Here is a 13,710-nt window from a genome sequence, read left to right as displayed (position 1 = left end):
TGCAATAACACGTCGCTGAACCCGTGGACTCTGAACTGTAAGCCATCATCCACGCCACCGAGGTGGGGGTCAGCGGTTGTGGCATTTACAACAACTCCCACGATTCTTTCATTACAACAGAGCTCTTGTAAATGAGCCACTCCGGGCCCTCTTAACAAGGAAAGAAAACGCCAACCTCATTTTACCTGTCCTGCCAATGATTTCAGCTCACCTTCCCAGAGTAACTGCTCTTGGCCAGAGTCATTAATTACTTCTAAAACGCCCCAGCAGCTTGGTGTAGGTTTCTAAGGACTTGTGAATAGTCACCACGTCTGCGGTTCTATGCTGTACATTTGCTTTCAAGTAACCCCTTTGCCCCCTGCTCGACATCTAAGCTTCGGCAAAACAGATTTCAAGGGGATCAGCTCCTTGGTGAACCCCACAGTGCCGGGTTCCGTGACTACTGTCCAGTAAGCTGGATTTGGAAGGACAGTGGGCACACGGCAGCGGGACGCACATGCACCTTCTCGTCACGCTTCAGACCAGACCAAAGCCCCTAGGAGAAACGTGGTCAGGCCCCAAGACCCCCTGACCCAGTCTTGCCCACCTTCTGGAAAAGAGCGTAGCGCCGTGGCCAAATCACTCACCCACACCCGGCTTGTCCCATAACCATGGCCAGTTCACTCGACAGACAGAGGATGTGTGAGGGGCCGTTGTAAGTCGTTCTCATTTAACATCTCACTTAATTATCAGAGCAAACCTTTTAAGGGAGGTAAGAGGCATATTTCATGTTACAGTTAAGGGTACCAAGCCGCACACCTGGGAAGTGCCAGAGCCAGGGGCTCCAGCTCTGAGAGTCTAATTCTAGAACCCGTGCTCTGAGCCGTGGTAATGGATAGCACTGTAGCAATTACCAGAACTGTTTCATTTACACAAACAAGGGGGGGGGCAACCATCGTAAAACCTTCCTCACTCAGGGCCTGTTTATTCTTCAAAAGAGCAGGGCTGACAAGGAGTTGTTGCTGGGGAAGGAAACCCCTTCACGGTTTCCCTCAGTCCCTCCCATGCATAACAGTGACAAGACCCTGCGGGGCAGGCGGTCCTTACAAATAGGCCAGTCTCAGAATTCTTGTCCCATTTTACTTACAGACTGAGCTGCAACCAAGTCACACAGCCAACACTGTGACAGTAAGTTTCACGTTGGGCGTTTTACTAATTACACTTAGACCCCACCGATGTGTGGAGAAATGCTAAGTGCTCACGGATAGGTGAAAAGTGTTATTTCTGTGAACTATAAAATGAAACAGATTCCTCCCACAAATCAAAGCCCCAACGAGATCACATTGATTTAATTCGACGCTAAAAACTCTAATTAGTGGTTACATAAAATGACTAATTACATCTCCCTGGATGCAGACAGTTTCTGCTATCTCACTTAAAGAGCCGAGGAGTTGTATAATCAAACAACCCACCCCCAGGAAGGAGGATGCTAATTAGCACCGCTGATGGGCAACACAAGTTATAATATTCCCAACGACATGTAAAATTTCTAAACACACCACCGAAAATGCCAGCGTCTTTGCAGCTTGCTAGCTTTTTGGAATAAGTGTCTAAAAATACATTCATTTCCAACCAAAGCCCGGAAAAATTAAAAGGGTTAACAAAACGCAAGCGCCAGCCACACTATCACCATAATAAAGCGCTCTAGCAACTCTTAACAAGCAGCTAAAAGTGCTCACACCACCTTCGCGGCGCAGGCTGGATACCTGGTGTAAAGATGTGAAAACTGAGCAAGAGAATTCTGGGCTCCAAGTCTCACTCCAAGCTCATCTCCGGCCGCCAGGCCGCGGCTCCGCCCCACTCCTGCCTCCACCACCGACGCGTTTAAATTTTTATAAAGCTTCACACTCCTCTGGGCGCGTTGCTTGGGGCAGTTCAAAGCCTGCAGTTGGAAAAGAGGTCCTGCCCCTGGAGAAACTGCCCGGGTGCGGGGAGATTTCCTCCAACCGGGACTCTTCGGGCAGAGACTTGCCAGCCGCCTTCTGCTCCACCCCGGCGTTTTTGAAAATAAACTCCTACCTGCCTGTTGCGCTCTGCGATGCGCCACCGGACTTGCCCCCCCACCCGGCTCCGGGGCCGGCTCAATTTTGGAAGCGAGGTGTGAACACAGGCCAGCTCTGTGCCTGTTTCTGGCCCTGGGCCGGGCGGCCCCCAGGCGCTGGCGGTTACCGGGTCAAGCCCCGCTGCGGGGTGGGGACCAGGGTGCGCGCCCGGCCCCCGGCCCGCACGGCCGAAGCAGCCGCCTGGTACCTCCAGGAACGCTCCGCCACTCCCTGCCGGCCGCCGGAACGCGCACCTCCAAGGAGCACCCCAAAGTGCAGCCAGGGAGAAGGGGTGTCCGAGGCGCAAGGAAGGAATGCCGGGACCCAAGGAAGTGGGATGCAGCGGGGAGCGCGGGGCAGGGGCAGGAGGGGCGCACCTCGCAGGAGTGGGAGAGGAGTGGGATCCCAGGAAGCACACACGGGGTGCGGTCCGTAGGAGGGGAGGCGGGAGGAGAGCGGTGAACCGGAGTCTGAGTCCTGCGGCGGGGGTGTGGGATCCGCGCTGGGGGCGTCTCCCCGCCCGCGATCTGCGCCCCGCGCCCGCCGCCGCGCCCGGCCTCTCGCCGGACTCACCTCGGCGCCGGCCGTGCGGGCTCCGCGGCCGCGGTCTCGGCTCGCAGCGGCCCCGGCTCTGCGGCCTGCGCTGGGCTCAGATAGAGGCTGAGCCCCGCCGCCGCCGCCGCCGCCGCCGCTGCCGCCGCTGCACTGCCGCTTTCCGCTTCCTGTCCCGGCGCCGCCCCGCAGCCCGAGCCCAGCCCTGCGAGCCCGGCGCGGCCGCTAGCCAAGAGCAGCGAGCGCGGCCGGCCCCGCCGCGGGCCCAGCCCACCTGCCGCGGGGGGCGGGGCCCAGTGGCGTCTCCCCCCACCTGGAGTCACTCCAGGTTTTGGGACGCACTCACAGGCGCACGCTCACACTCACACATGCGCACACAGACCCCTGAGACGGATTCCCACCCTACGCTCGCACATCTTAAACACGTGGCCAGGAATTGACCCCACCCAGCACTACAGCATGCTTGCACCCTCAGCTCACGCACATGCACATACTCACAACGGTGCACAAAACCCAAGCCCATTTGCCCTCATGGGATCCTGAACACACAAATTCACACAGTCCAGGGGCTCACCCCTCCCTGCTCCCCCCCCCCCGCAATCAAAGAACTCACCAGCAAAATCCATATGCACCCACATCCACACCCCCCCCCCCAGTGTACACACTCCCACTTAAACTCACACGCACCCGGGAAATGGCCCCACAAACAACCACACACAACTCAGGCCCCCTGCGGCCCCCACCGCCAACCTCTCCTGGGCTAACAGAGTAGTCACTGCCCCGCCAAACCACCTCCTAGAAACTGCTGGAAGAGCGCACCTCCGAAGGCTGGCCGCCAGGTTCCCACCCTGCCTCCCAGGGTCTGCCTCTGGCTTTGAGGCTCTGCCTCCCTGTGTGAAAAGCGAGAGGACCCCATGCCGACCTCGCAGGATGAGTGTACTAGGGTTTTGGAGAGTGGCTGGCGCCCCGTAGGCGCTGCGCAGTTGTCGACTATCAGTACGAATGTTTGCACTCTTCCTCCTCGGTGGTCTCTCGTGTGGGTGGGGTTGCGGGCCCCTGCGGAGAGTCTGTGATTTGGCTGGGACCCCGAGCTGCTCACAAGATGCAGCTGTGAGTGGAGGCAGGGTCTAATAAACGCTGCACTGTGGGGGTGGAGAAACACGCCCACCCCAAACTGGCCTTGTTCGGGCACTTCGGCCCCCAAAGCCCTCCCCCACCCCTCGTCATCTCTCCCCCTTCCCCTCCCCCTCTGGGCCTGGTACATGCAGTTCTTCAGAGGACATCGAATGTTCAGTGCGCTGCTGTCTTCACAGCGCCACCCCGCCCCCACCACCACCGGCCTGCCACCAGGCTTCACTGCAGAGCTTTATAAAAATGTGCCTCTTTCATCTCTAAATGTAGACCCTTCAAAGTTACAGGAAGCCAGGGATTTCCAATTCTAGTTACCATGCTTCTGAACAGCCTCCGTATGATCTGCAGACCTTCGCTGAATTTTCACGGAGAGCAATTCTTACCCACTTCAGTAAGTCTAGCTAGCTGCCTTCCCACGTGGTACCTGTGTGGGAAAGAAGGGTAGTGTAAAATAAACTCAATTTTAAGATACAAATTCACCTTTAAATGCTATCTACTGTTCGTTTTTATCTGGCAATCTCAAGTATTCAAGTTGGAAAGGTAAGAGTTGGACAACTTCCCAGGCACTGAAGGGCGGTCTGCCCACCTGGAGGCCTGCCTGGGCCCCTTATCCGTCATGACTGGGGTCAGCCCTGCTCAGCTCTTGCCCAAGGTCAAGTTCTCCAGCTTGTAACCTTAACCAGTCATAAAGGTAACATTTATCTGTCTCACCCATTTTTCCAAACTCACCTAGGAAGGTGGGGTAGGTACCCCCCCAGGGGGTGTTCTCATGGCTACAGCACTTGCCACAAGTTCATGGACACCCCAGAACGCTACCCACTGAATTCCTCCCTGTCCCCCTGGGACCAACTCAAATGCCACCTCTCTCCCAAGGCCTTTTCCATTTCTCCCAACCAGAAAACACCCTCCCACCCCCAACCCTGTGGTGCGGTTTCTACATCGAAGTTGCTTTAAAACATACTCAGCAAATGAACGAGTGAGTAAAATACCACTGGCTCTTGGGAAGTTACTAATCTAACCAAGGAACAACCTCACTGAAAAGCCATGAAATATGGACGGAAAATAGCAACAGAAGAGGATACGTAAACTGATGAGTGCCCTGAAGGCACACTTTTAAAGTCATTCACCCAGCCTCAAGAAACACAGGAGTTGAGTGAGAAAGGCCTCTGATAACAAAATAGATTGCACAAAATCCAGGCTTTAGAACAGACAGACTTCATAAATAAAAGGGTATGCCACACCTCACTTGGATACTGTTTGCACTTAGTTTACAAGCATTTCCAATAAGTTCATCACCTGATTCCTAAGCCCTCTCCAGGTCAGAAACACAGTAATAGAGAGCAGGAGGTGAGTTCATAGACCCTGGGGAACAGCAGATGGGTCACTGTGAAGGTCATTTTGTTCCAGGACTCACCCTTTCCCTTTACCAGGGACTCCTCCTGGCACACTGGGGTGTCACAGAGTAACAGTGTCCCTAGTGACCTTGAGTTATACAGGTGGGGTGTGTGTTCTGTATACAGTACTCCATTTAAAAAAAAAACAAAACAGTGGAGCCCTGGCTGGTGTAGCTCAGTGGATTGAGTGCGGGCCTGCAAACCACACAATCGCGGTTCGATTCCCAGTCAGGGCACATGCCTGGGTTGCAGGCCAGTTCCCAGCAGGGGACACACCAGAGGCAACCATACATTGATATTTCTCTCCTTCCTTCCCCCTCTAAAGATAAATAAATAAAATACTTTTAAAAATAGGGAAATTGTGAAAAATATTAGAAAACTTTTCATGCAAAATATTTAAAGTGCTAAAAAAGTGCTGATTCTTTAAAGGGCCATTTTCTGTAAAATGCACAAAGGTATAGTATCTTCTTGTAGGTTAATAATTCCAGTGACGGGCATCAGAATATGGGTCATTAGTGCCTGAGGAGAGTCACACAGACCTGGATGGTGACGGCCAACCTGCCCTCACCTTGAGGACAGAAAGGCGTGGGCAGGCGTTGGTGAAGGACAGCGGTTAAAGCGGTGATCGGCTCATCTCATGTGCTTCACGAACATGAGTTGGAAAAATGGGTGAATAGCATTTCGGTATAGAGTCTGGACAGGGGTGTGGCGAGAACCGTGTCTGCAACACGGTCAAGGGCAGTGAGCAGCACAGTTGGGCTCCAGAGAAGGGCTTCGGCTGAGACACCAAGGATTCAAACTCGAGTGGCCGGTTAATAGAGAACTTGGGATTCAAATGGAACTTTTTAAAACAGGCAGCAATTGGGTAAAGAATTCAACCATTCATTCATTTATTCAAAGACATATACTTTGGGCCTATTACAGGTCAGGCAATGTATTAACTTCCAGGGATACACAGCTGGATAATGTAACATTGATCAGTGATTCAACAATTTATACAACAGATGTTTACTGAGCACTTACTACATGCCGGCCTCTATTCTAGGCTCTGGGGATGCATCGAAACAAACCAAGCTCTCTCCGCCTAGAGTTGACATTCTAAAGGGGAGAGAGGGACAAGCAGGCAACATGTGTGGTGTGTCAAGGGCAACGTGCTAAGAGAAAACAGAGCAGGACAGGAGACAGAGTTGGGGTGGGGTGTGCCCCCCCTTCCTGCAGGAGCTCTGCCTGCTGGGTGAGACTGTTAAACAAAGCCTGCAATCGGACACTGGCCGGGTGTGACAGGCCGGAGGCAGGCTGGGAGCACTGTGGAGCAAAGGGAGAAGGGGCAGCTCAAGCTGCAGATGCGGCATTGCTTCCCCTGGCCGTGACCTTGCAAGCAGAACGTGAAGGATGAGTATCTGGCAGATAAAGAGGGAGGGAGCAACCTGGCACAGAAGTGTGACAGACAATGTGCAGGGGGCTGTACCTGATGGCAGTGTGGGGTGCTGAGCTGGCGGAGACTGGGGTGCGGGGTGGGGGGGGCGGCTGAGGCTGCATGGGGGGCGCGGTCTGGAGGCCTGAGGCACTTCATGCCACTGCTGTCCCGGGAGAAGGATGTGAGGCAGGGAGGATCGAAGCAGCATGGTTTCTCAGGGCACTGCTGGCGGCTTGGCATGGGGACAGCATATGGGAGAAAGCAGGACTGGGGTGGGTGGGGCGGGTGGGCAGCACCTGGCAGAGAGGGGCAGGTGCCAGGGCTCAGAGAGCCTTATCTGGTGGACTGAGAAATCTGACTTTTTCTGGTGGGCAATAGGGAGCCACTGAAGAATTTTTATCGAGATAAGATGAGCCCCTGTGGTGTGCGCAGTGGCTTTGTGAGCAAAGGGTGAGGCAGGGAGACCAAGAAGGAGGCTGGTGATGCAGAGGGAGCCTCAGCTGATGAATGAATGGGCTTGAGGTACCTGAGGTTGGGCAGCCATAGGCAGATCTCCATTACGAGTGGGGACCCAGGAGGAAGAGGAAGTTCAAGGACAAAAGGTGAGTTTGGTTACAGCAGGTTGAGTGCGTGTACCTTTGGGATGTGCGGGGGCACACAGTGATAGGTCACACTCATTGAGCATTTATGATATGCCAGGCACTGTGGTAAGTATCCTACAGGTTTCATTCACTCCTCTCTACACCCCGCACTTAGGTATGGGACCACCGGCGTTTTACAGAGGAGGATGCCCGGGCACAGACAGGTGGTCACACAGCTGCTAACTGGCGGGGCCCGGCTTTGAGCCCAGATTGGCCGGCCCCAGATCCCCACCTCGAATCCACAGGCCAGGCTGCATTAGGCTGCTGGCGATGTGGTTTCAGGAGATGACAGGCTGTCGACAATGCAGGAGAGCGGAGAGCGAGAGTTGGGTAGAGAAGGCTGACTGCAAAGCAGGGAGATAGGACTGGGAGGGGAGGAGGGGAGTGTGCCCGCTGGTTCGTTTGGACACAGGCCTAAGCCTGTTTATAGACCAGGGAGAAGGAATTTTAAATTTCAAAGTTTAAGAACGAAGGGGACAGATGGAAGGACAAGCCTGGTAGAGACGGTGGGTAAGCGGGGTGGGGGTGGGAGTCTGAGGGCATCTCAGTGTCCCCCACGAAGGAGGAGGGAGACGAGGCAACAGGAAGCCGGGAGTCCAAGCCGGACCGGAGAGACGAGGTGGGTCTGATGGCCTCTCCGGGCAGCTGCCCCTGGGATGGAGACCACAGGACAATGCTCAGCTGACCGGAGTGCCATCCCATGCGCCAAAGGGCTGGGGCTTGCTCCCCAGTCAGGGCACATACTTGGGTTGTAGGTTCGATCCCCAGTCAGGGCTTGTGCAGGAGGGAACCGACTGATGTTTCTCTCTTGAATGTTTCTCTCTCGGTCTCTCTCTCCCTTCCTCTCTCTCTAAAATCAACAAATATATTCTCCAATGAGGATTTTTAAAAGTACACCTTCCCAGTTTCTTCCCTAACAACTTGAATGGGCTCACAGTCCCCAGGGGCCTTTGAGGGACCCCAGACCGTTCTTCCCAAAGTCTCTTCTACATCTGAGAATTATCTTCAATGAGTTGAGTCGTGGGTGAGGGTCTGATGTCAAGTGGAAACCGGGAAAGGCAGTCGAAATGGTGGAATTTTCTATTAAATGGCTTTGGTGGGCTTGGAAGTACACTCCACGGACCAAAGCAAATGTGCTGTGTGAGGCCACCAGGCCCATGGGGACCTTAACAAGCAGTTGTGGCCGGTGACCACTTGCACCAGCTCCACAGGGGGGCCAGGCCCTGGGGTCCCTCGTGGCTCTTCAAGTCTGGGCAGGCTGGCCTACTCCCAAGCTATCCTTGCCTTGGGGGCCGGGAGCGACCGGGGAGAGCTCCGGTGGCAGAAGCAGGCTCCTCCCAAGCCTCCAGTCCACCCCGCACTTGGGCAGGCGGCCCGGTTATCAGAGAAAAGGATGCGAACTGGGGCAGGGAGCCTGATGGAGACGCCAGACCTCCGTGCATATGGCCTGGGGCCCTCTGGGTGTTCCCGAGCAGGTTCCCCTCGCCTGGCCACTGCCAGGGTCACACTCACGGCTGATCGTGGGCAGTGCTGAGCCAGTTAATCCTATCTTATGGGCCCCGGAAGTTTCTTTAATGTTTTTAATCTATGGAGCCATCATCAGTAATTCATTACCTATTTATGAGAAACACTTGAGTAACACCCCACATCCCTCGTTAAGCTAATTACTTGGAGTAACAGCAGGTGGCATAATGTCCTGGGTGAACATTATGCCTGGGTGAACCAGCCTCTGGCGCCAGGGGCCCGGCTCCGACTCTTCCTGCTTCGGAGCAGACACAGGCACAGAGGGGTTCCATCTCTGCCCAGCGCCCCCCCCTCCCAGTCAGAGGCTCCACAGTCTCTCAGAAGGTGGCGGGAAAGGGGCAGGTCTGGGTCTAGTAGGACCACACCATCCGCCCATCCAACCTGGTGATCAGGGTTGTATTAGTCATGCCTTTTTATGCTCTCTCTTTCTGATGCCTTGACCTCTGGGGCCTGGAGACAGCAAGGCTCGCCTGTGAGTGTGGTCATCCCACGCAAAGCACCCCAGCCAGAGCCCCACTCGCCTCCTGGGTCAGGCTCGCACACTCTGGGCCACTCCTCAGCTGCCCTGATCACCCCACGCCAGGTGTCCGGCAGGGAGAGACAGCCCCGCACCCCAGAAGCTGCTGAAATCATTCTCCCTCTCCCGTCCTAAGCCAGCCTACCCCGCCTTGCCTGTTCCTTTTCACAAGAAACAACAGTAGCACGTCCAGGCTTTCCTCCCACTCTCTCTGCCTCCTGACTGACCCCAGCGCTCCCCTGTGCCCACCCCCTGCCCTGACACGTCATAGCCCCTCCTCTCGGGAGCAAGCTTTCTCTTCCAAGGTGCCTCCTTCCTGTTCGCCTTGCCATAACTGAATAATACTAAAACCGGCACTTTAAAGCACAGTGCCCATTGAACCTTTGCTAATCTGTGAGCCACAAAAGACCAGGCAGAGAAAAGGAATTAATACGCATTGTGTTCTTGGTTATATGTCCAGCCTTGCAAAAGCCATGTAAAAAAAGTACAATCTTGTTTCATAGTATTTTCTTGTAATGCTGTGAAGTAGGTGTTTTATAAAAAACCTCAAATGGTGTTAGTGACTTCCCCAAGGTCAGCAGACACGGGCGGAGCCCAGGCCTCCCCGGCCCTGGGGCCTCGCGGGCCCCTGGGGCAGCTCATTCTCGTTGCTGTGTCTTAATTCCCTCTTTCCTTCCCGGTTAATGGATCCTTGTCCACCTCACCCTCCACTACTTTTCTTTCTACCTTTCCCTTAAAAACAATTCCTTTACAATGTTATTTGTGTTTTACTTCCCCCTAGGTGAAAGTCTGAAAGACAAATAAAGCATAAATTTCAAGATATAATAAAATTTCTTCTTTTAATTACCAAAGACTTGAAGTTCTGAATTATAACTAGTTTACATTTTAAGTTCAATTGTAAAATTTTCAAATATGTACTTTGTTTTAAATGCTTATTTTAGTTATAATATAGTTGGTGGACAACATTATATCAGTTTCAGGTATACGGCATAGGGGCTCAACACGTTCGTAACTGTGGGTGCTTTTTCAAGCCCCAGGACCAAGACAGTACAGAACCAGATATATACCTCCCCCACCACCATGTAAAAGAACTAAAAACTTATACAAAATTTATACAACAACAGGATTGAAGAATTCAGGCAATAGAAGATGCAGGAGACATATTAGGTAACTGCCCCAACTTGCTGCTTAAAGAGAGTTTTCAGGCTATGGCTTGGGGAGGAGCCACCCAAGCAAGACCCAGTGGTCTCCCTGCCCTGGACGGGTAGAGCCGGGATCCCAGGGGGCGGAGTAACAGAGAGGAGGGGGCTGCCGGTAAAGAGACCTCTAGGAAGGGCTCCTCTCGAGTGTCCATCTGAGTACCGTTCAGGACAAGTGCGTGAGGGAGGAACCCCCCGCGTGGATGAGAGGGGACATACCTAGAAGTCACACAGAAAAGTGAATGGTACGTGTTATAAGCAGCCAGGCTGGAACGCCTCATAGTCCCTGGGGCATTGAGTAGTATAACCAGAAAGTTCTGGTGTCATTTTAAAAAGATTTAAATTAGCCATGGTGGCTTGGTTGGTTGGCACATCGTCCCAAACACCAAAGGTTGCAAGTTCAATTCCTGATCAGGGCACATGCCTAGGTGGCACCTTCCTTCCCCTTCAGGGCAGGTCTGGGAGGCAACCGATCAATGTTGGTCTCTCACAGCGATGTTTCTCCTTCCCTCTCGCTCTAGAAATGGATAAACATATCCTTGGGTGAGAAATTTTTTTGAGAAGGCCTTGATTAAATGTTGTTGTGTTGGGGCAAGCAAACCTTAGAAGCAAGTCCTGCCAAGGCAAACCGTTTGCAAGCACTTTGTGTTCAGAACCAAGCCCAGGAGTATTTGTGGAGTGTGCAGATATTCAGCATCAATAAAGTCAATGTAAAACGACTGGGACGCTCTGGAAAATTGCCAAACCTGCAAAGCAGAAGAATACGACCCATAATGAGGAGGAAAGGCTGTCAGTTGAAGGTCACCAGAACTCAGGCAGATGACAGAGTCAGTGAAAAAGATATTGAAACAATGATTTTAACAGCATTTCATATGTTCAAAATGCTAAAGGGAAAATTAAACATAATAAGCAGAGAAATGGAACATTTCTAATAAAACAGATCTAAGCTGAGCTCCCAGAGATGAAAATTATAATGTCTAAAATAAAAAATATATATGTATGCATATATATAAGAAAAGATTAGACAATGTAGAAGAAAAGGTTAGTGAACTTGAAGACATAGTGATAGAAATTAGAAAAAAAGGATTAAAGAAAAACAAACAGAGCAATGGGCAACTTCGATCGGCAGCATATACATACACTAGGAATTCCCCAGGACAGGAATAGAAAAAAGTAAAAGAAGAAATGATGGCCTCCAGTTTTCCAAATATGATAAAACATATAAACCCTAAATCCTACAGTTCCTAAATCCATCAAAATCAAATTGCGCAAAACGGTAACAAAGAGAAAATTCTTAACAGCAGCCGGAGGAAAAAAGACACATTCCATCAGCAGAACAACGATGAGAATAACAGCAAAGTTATCATCAGGAACAGTTCTAAGTCTTAGGTTTTTAAGATTCTAACTTCCATGCAAACTAGATTCGCCTTGTAATTTCTTACTGGAACCCACTAATTGCTCCTCCGATGTTATGCGTTCACTGGCATTTGCTAAAATGCATGCGGCTCCAAAAACAAACCAAAAAAAGAAGGAAGGAAAGGGAGGGAGGGAGGGAGGGAGGGAAGGAAGGAAAGAGGAAAGAAGCAATACAGGGATGAAGACAATGGAGCAACACCTTTAAAATACCAAAAGAAAAAAACCATCAATCAAGAATTCTATACANTTCTAACTTCCATGCAAACTAGATTCGCCTTGTAATTTCTTACTGGAACCCACTAATTGCTCCTCCGATGTTATGCGTTCACTGGCATTTGCTAAAATGCATGCGGCTCCAAAAACAAACCAAAAAAAGAAGGAAGGAAAGGGAGGGAGGGAGGGAGGGAGGGAGGGAAGGAAGGAAAGAGGAAAGAAGCAATACAGGGATGAAGACAATGGAGCAACACCTTTAAAATACCAAAAGAAAAGAACCATCGATCAAGAATTCTATACAGCAATACAGTTTTATATCCAGTGAAAATACCTTTCAAAAATGAAAGTAAAAATAAAGAAGTTTTTAAATTTAGAAAATCTTGAACTCATCACCACCAAGTTCATTAATCTTTTCTTCTGCAATGTCTATCTGTTGTGAATCCCATCCAGTGCACTTTTTAAATTCAGATATTGTAATTTTCATCCTTAACGTTTTATTTGGGTCTCTTTCATGTGCGTCATCTTTCTGTTTGAGTTTTTCTTACCCTCACCCGAGGACATGCTTATCAATTTGAGAGAGAGGGGAAGGGAGGGAGACAGAAGGACGGAAATATTGATGTACGAGCGATACATCAGTTGGTTGCCTCTCAACATGCCCCAACTAGGGACTGAACCCACAGCCTAGGCATGTGCCCTGACTAGGAATTGAACCCATGGCCTTATGGATCACAGGACGACACTCCAACCAGCTGAGCCACACTGGCCCAGGCTCTACTTAAGTTTTTGAAAATATGGAATACAGTTACAACAAGCATTTTAATGTCCCTGTCAGCTACATTTAACACCTATATCAATTCAGTGTCATTTTCTAACGGTCGATTGATTTCCCCCCTCATTGTGGGCCATATATTCCTGCTTCTTTGCATGCCTGATAATTTTTTATTGACTGCTGGACACTGAATTTTCTGTTGCTGTTAAGTGCCGCATAGTTCTGTGTTCTTGAGCCTTACGGTTAAGCTGCCTGGAAATGGTTGGATCTTTGTAGGTCCTCCTTCTAGGCTACGTTATATGGGACCAGTGGGGTGCTCAATGTACGGCTAACTGCTCCCCAGCACTGAGAGGACCTTTCCGAGTGCTCCATCCCAGAGCCCGTGGACAGGTGGGGACAGGCACTGCTCTTAGGAGCGTGAGTGCCGTGTGCTCATCCCTCTAATCCTCGAGAGTAGTTCTGTCCTCAGTCTGAAGAGTTTCCTCACACTCTGCATGCACCAGCGCTCCGTACAAGACCTTAAAAGGGACCCTCTGTACCTCTCTGAGGTCTTCTCTCTACTTCAGGCTTTAGCTCCCTGTTTCCTGGACCCTTGGCAGTGCCTCCTAACCTCAGGTATGACACCCTTCCAGGCTTCCCCAGGTCCACGCCTCTCCCACGGGAGTAAGCCTGAGCAATCAAAGGTCTCACCTTGCGTGCTCCCTGTCTCTCGGGGACCGCTGTCCTCTGCGGCTGATGCCAAGTGTCCTGAAAACCAATGCTGTGTGGGTCTTGTCCAGTTTGGGGCGGTTCAGGCAGAAGGGAAAATCGGCCACTGTTAATCCATCTTAGTTAAAAGCAGAATTCCTGGACTGTT

At 51.5% G+C, this 13,710-nt stretch overlaps 1 protein-coding gene across 1 annotated transcript in view; it reads right to left on the bottom strand.

Annotated features, from left to right (window-relative positions):
- The window catches only part of VANGL1 (VANGL planar cell polarity protein 1), a 49,859-nt gene extending 47,062 nt beyond the window's left edge, over positions 1–2,797 (bottom strand). The window contains exon 1 of the mRNA XM_037038774.1: positions 2,655–2,797. The gene's annotated coding sequence lies outside the window, so the exon portion shown is untranslated. The remainder of the gene's footprint in view (positions 1–2,654) is intronic.
- Between the last annotated feature and the right edge of the window lie 10,913 nt (positions 2,798–13,710).

The sequence above is a fragment of the Sturnira hondurensis genome, unplaced genomic scaffold, assembly GCF_014824575.4.
Source record: "Sturnira hondurensis isolate 20B ecotype Veracruz unplaced genomic scaffold, ASM1482457v3 Scaffold0024822, whole genome shotgun sequence".
Taxonomy (NCBI): Eukaryota; Metazoa; Chordata; class Mammalia; order Chiroptera; family Phyllostomidae; genus Sturnira; species Sturnira hondurensis.
The sequence above is the reverse complement of the archived record's forward strand: the minus strand, read 5'-3'. Positions and strand labels throughout refer to the sequence as shown.